This window comes from Sarcophilus harrisii, chromosome 3 (genome assembly GCF_902635505.1).
Source record: "Sarcophilus harrisii chromosome 3, mSarHar1.11, whole genome shotgun sequence".
Taxonomy (NCBI): Eukaryota; Metazoa; Chordata; class Mammalia; order Dasyuromorphia; family Dasyuridae; genus Sarcophilus; species Sarcophilus harrisii.
The window spans coordinates 176,884,636-176,890,635 of NC_045428.1; positions in this window are offsets into that span (position 1 = coordinate 176,884,636).

A 6,000-nucleotide genomic window follows, 5' to 3' on the forward strand; every position below is an offset into this window, starting at 1 on the left:
TGTGTGTGTGTGTTTTATTAAAGCTTTTTGTTTTTCAAAACATATGCACGGATAATTCTTCAACATTAACCCTTATAAAACCCTGTGTTCCAATTTCACCCCTCTTCTCCCATGCCCTCCCTCAGATAGCTAGTAGTCCAATATATGTTAAACATGGTAAAAATATATGTTAAACCCAATATATGCATACATATACAATTATCATGCTGCACAAGAGAAAAAGTGAAGCAAAATAAAATGAAAGCAAACCACACGTGAAAATGCTATATTGTGAACCACACTCAGTTCCCACAGTTCTCTCTCTCTGGGTATAGATGTCTCTCCTCATCACTGAACAATTGGAACTGGTTTAAATTATCTCACTGTTGAAGATAGCCACATTCATCAGAATTGATCATCACATAGTCTTGTTGTTGCCCTGTATAATGATCTCCTAGTTCTGCTCATTTCACTTAGCATAGTTCATGTAGGTTTCTCCAGGCCTTTCTGAAATTGTTTCTGCTGATCGTTTCTCACAGAACAATAATATTCCATAACATTCATATGCCATAACTTAGACATTTTGCAACTGATGGGCATCCACTCAGTTCTTGCCACTACAAAAAGGGCTGCCACAAACATTTTTGCACATGGGGGTCCCTTTCCCTTCTTTAAGATCTCTTTGGGATATAATCCCAGGAGCAACACTGCTGGATCAAAGGGTATACATAGTTTGATAACTGTTTTGGCATAGTTCCAAACTGTTCTCCAGAATGGTTTGATCTGTTCACAATTCCACCAGGTAAGTATCAGTGTCCCAGTTTTCCCACATCCTCTCCAACATTCGTCATTATCTTTTCCTGTCATCTCAGCCAATTTGAGAGGTGTGTAGTGCTATCTCAGAGTTGTTTTAATTTGCATTTCTCTGATCAATAATGATTTAGAATGCCTTTTCATATGGTTTCAATTTCTTCATCTGAAAATAGTCTGTTCCTATCCTTTGACCATTTATCAATTAGAGAATGGCTTGAATTCTTATGAATTTGTGTCAATTCTCTATATATTTTAGAAATAAGGCTCTTGTCAGAAGCTTTGAATATAAAAATGTTTTCTGGAAACATGTCTTTATACTTCATTGATAGCTTCTCTGCCTCATTACTTCTCTAATCTGCCTCTTGCTTTTTGTGTTTACATTAATTGATAGGGATTTTTTCCTTGGTGAGGGAGAGTTCATTTCCCTTCCTTCTGTGAAAATATATCTTTCAGCCAAAAATGATACTTTCCAGTCCTCTTACTCACAAGCACTGACTTATTGACTATTTTTTGCCATTTCCAAAAATCAAACAAATGCTTATCACCACTGAAGATATTCCAAAATCACAAGATCTGAAATCAATATATAAATAGCTATTTCCCAGGAATATTCTGAACAAGAAGTGGAGTATTTCCTAAGACCACAGCAATTACAGTCTTGATACTCATCATATGTTCTGTGGTAATCCTAAATTTCATTAAAGCAGTTATTTTTCTTAAGGTTACAACAAAGACACATAAAATTGTAGACACAAACAAAATAGTGTCAGTTAATAAATACTTAGTAAGTACTTAGCATGTTTCAGACACTACTTTAAATGCTAGATACCAAAAAAAAAAAAAAAAAAGTAAAAGTCTTTGTCCATGAGGATCTCAAAATACAATAAGGGAGACGACATGAAAATAAATACGTACAAGCAAACTATATACAAGATAAATAAAAAATAAACAACAGAGAGAAGGAACTAGAATTAAAAGGAATTAGGAAAGCAAGTTGAAATTTTAATTGGAATTAAAGGACATCAGGAGACAGATACAAGAACAGAGAACTTTTTACATATGGGGACCATTAGAAAAAATGATCAGAGTTGAGACTGTAGAGTCTTGTTTGGGAAATAGGAAAGAGACCAATGTTATTGGATCAGAGAAAGAGAAAGAAAAGAGAGACAAAGAGATACAGAGAGAGACAGAGAGACAGAAAGGAAGACACACATACACAGACAGAGAGAGAGACAGAGAGAGGGACAGAGAGAAGGAGGGTCTCTTTAAAAAGCTGGAGAGGTAGAAGGGGATCAATGTTAATGAAGGGGTTTGGATTTCAAAATTTTGTATTTGATTCTACTATTCAAGGATCCCAGAGACTCCTTGATAGAGAGGATTTTATTAAGTAGGAAGGTTAATTCTCAAGTTTTTATGCAAAAAATATCCTGGGCTGAAATAATCCCTCTAGATTTTAATTTATATAGATAAGGGGGAAAATGAAAATTATCATAAATTATATAAAATTATTATAAATTAAATGGTGAGCTATCATCACCAATATTGTTCTCCTTTTGTTAATTGTTCAATCACTAACAAAATTTCATATTTCCTTCAATGTCAAACCTCAACTAATAGTTTACAGGCATTAGGTCAGTCTCTAATAATATAGATCTGTTTCTCTTCCAATTTATGTTATGATCTTTAATATAAATCTTTTATATATATGTATAATATGTAATATGGTTTAAGCTGTTGATCTAATCCTGATTTCTGCCAGGCTTCTTTTCAGTTGCCTACTTTCCTTCTCTCACCCCCTAATATTCTATTTAAAAAGGAACAGTTATATGCCAGAAAGATACTGTACAGTTAGTCCAGAGAACAGGGTCTAATCAATTAATCAACAAGTATTTATCAAATGCCTAGCTTTGCCATTAATTAACAAGTGACCTTGATAAAATCACTTTCCACTCTTGACTTTTCATCTTCTTTAAAATGAATGGATCATGCTAGATGTTATCTAAGATTCCTTTTATCTTTAATATCTTTGGTTCCATAATTTTTATATTTCTTATAGTGCTGGGAATATAGGAAATATAAGCTGGATTCAATTGAATTGGATTGGATTATAGTAGCATACTAACACTAAGATTCAAGTTTGCTGTAAATTTCAATTAGACTGGATCAATATCATCAAATAATTATGAATCACTTACTATGTGCCTAGCATTATGCCAACCACTGTAGATAGAAAGAAAGGCAAAAACAAATTCCTTGCCCTCATATGAATCTCATATTCTAATGGATATTAAGGCAACATGAAAAAGTACAATTCCATTTTGATAGCATAAGACTAAGCCAAAAAATTACATCTACTGTCAAGTCCTAATGCTGTATTCTATTCAAAAGAGCATAATTCACAACTAATTGGACAAACAAAAATTACATTGTTCCCCAGAGGAATTAAGAACATAATTAGAGCCATATGGAGCCATATATTTCTGACACTGACACCAAAGGACATTTTAAAGATATACACCAAAACATGTCATCCATATTGTTGACCTGAAAAGAAAAGAAAAAAACTTGGGAGTTTTTTAAATATACAAAAAATAGCAGAAAAGAAATTCAGAACATGATGCAGACTAGTGTTTGAACTAAGTTGTTAAATCAGAAATATACTTTTTAAAAGACTTTATATGTGACAAGAAGTCATAGTTTCATTTGTAGTTTTCTTTTTTTCTTTATGAAAAAGTGTTCATTTTTGTTTATGTTCCTCAAGTTCATTATAATAAAAAATTTTAATGGGCAAATAATACACCCTATACCTTTCTGGCTTTTCTTATTATGTGAACTTATTCTTTGGACTCTCTCTATGATTTCAGCCTGATACCTTGTAGTAGATAAGAAACTTCATAAATTTATCATCCCGTGTATAAAGTAGCTTTTCTTTTCAAAAGTCCTAAATGATGCGGGAAAGATTCCAGTCTTTGATTCCCAATCCCCCCTAGTTAATGTAAACTACCCTTTGACTCACAAATCCTGGTCCCTTTGAATTCCAATAGAAGATCCGGACCTGTCCCAGCCCCACCCGGATCTGAGCCAACTTTGGGGCTACACCCCAAAGCCCCTCGAGCTAAGTCTCCGACTTAAAAGGACCACACTGGGAACCCCTCTTTGCAGAGATTCCAAACATGCCAGCCATGTGAGGACCCTCTGTCCACTGGACCCTCTGTCCACTGGACCCTCTGTCCAGTGCTCTCCTTATCTCTACCTTCACCTATCTCCTACTTCTAAACTCAGTAATAAACCTCTTTTATCAATCTACCTCTCTGGGCCAATAAATGCTTTTATTGGGAATTCGCACCACTACTAGACCTCATATACCGCCGTATCCTTGCGCCGAATCCAAGGGGGTTGCAGGGGAACTCTGTTTGACTCTCTGTACCCCAAACCTGCCACTAGACCTTAACTAAACCCTAATTTCATTTAGGTACCCCAAATGTAGACCTCAACATGTGGTCTACACCTCAACATTTGGTTCCTGACCTCAACACTAAAGTTACTTCTTTTATGCTTTGAGGTAGAGGAGAAGGAAGGTCTACTAAATTCCTCATAAGTAAGTTTCTTTTGATTGACTCTTTCCATGTCATTCATAATCTATAAACTCTGATCCTATCTCTTCAGCTTCATCTCTGCATGTTTAAAAGTTCTAATCTTTCAAGGTCTGCCCACATATTGGGAGCAGCTGCATATCTTTAAATATTTTTTTATTGCCTTTCTCTAGATCTTTACTCTGTACTTAATAGTTTTGTAGAATTTAGGGGAAATAATCATTGCGTTTCAATATTCAAAGTCTGTCCCATGGAATAAGGATTAAACCTTTGCCTTAGTGAATAAAACTAAAACCAATGGATTGAGATTATAGGAGGGATTTTATAATTCAGTAGAAAGAATGTTATTTTAATTATTAAGAGTTTTTGTTCAATCGTATCTGACTTTTCATGACCCCTTTGGCGGTTTTCTTGACAGACATACTGGAGTCGTTTGCAATTTCCTTATCCAGATTTTTACAGAGGAGGAAACTTTGCAAACAAAGTTAAGTGATTTGCCTGGGGTTACACAACTAATAAATGTCTGAGATCAGATTTGAATTTAGGAAGGTGGGTCTTCCTGATTTAAGATCTGTACTCCATGAACTGCAATACCTAGCACTACCTGGCCAATAATTAGACTAGAGCTGTACAAAAATGGAATGGACTACATCCTTACTTGAAGTGTTTTAATAGAGGTTAGATAATAGCTTGTCAACAATAGCTGTTAGAAGAATATTTCTATCTAGAGATACCATAATGTCATTCATTGATAGTATGCTATACTTGAAGTCGGGAAGGTCTGGCTTATAATTCTGTCTCATTCCAAGACGCCTTCCATATCTATATCTATAAATTAGGAGTAGAGGGGGAAAAAAGGGTAAACACAGCAAGAGCTATAGGAGCAAAGACAGCTTCTGCCACCTAGTGGAAAAGTTGTTCAGATTTTATATAAAATTTTTTTTTTCTCAAGGTTTTTTTTTTTTCTATTGAACTAAATACAAAATAAGAGAAACAAAAAAAATAGCAAAAAAAAAAAATAGAAAAGGGAAATGGAAAAAACAAAACAAAACAAAATATTGTCATGTGCCCAGCAAAACACTGGGTAGGATTCAAAATATATAACAACAAATACCAATTTAAGAAAGTAATTAAGAAAGTATTAGTAGAAGAAATTATATTCAAGAGTGTCCATTTTTCTTTACTTCCTTGTAAGTTGTTCTTTTGTTCTCTGTTGTGCAGTTTATTTACTTTATTCTTTTTTCTCCCTTTTTCTCCCCCCACCAACCCCAAGCACGTTATAGTTAAAGAAGGATATATTTATATATACATATGTAGATATATACATACACACACCCATACCTCACATATATACATATCTTTCCTATCCCTGCTGATTCTTTCATTAAATTCTGCTCCATAACTTGGCTTACATTACTTAACCTCCCCCTACCCAGGGATCTCTCCTTTGTCTTTTTCCCTTACCCTTTGCTTCCCCATCCTCCTACCCTTCCTCCCTTATTTCTTTATAGATTTTGGAGGGTGCTATACTTTTCGTGGTATATATGTACTGTGGCCTATTAAACTCATTCCCAAAGTGAGTAGGTTTTCAGAACTATGAGCCCTCCTCCCCCCC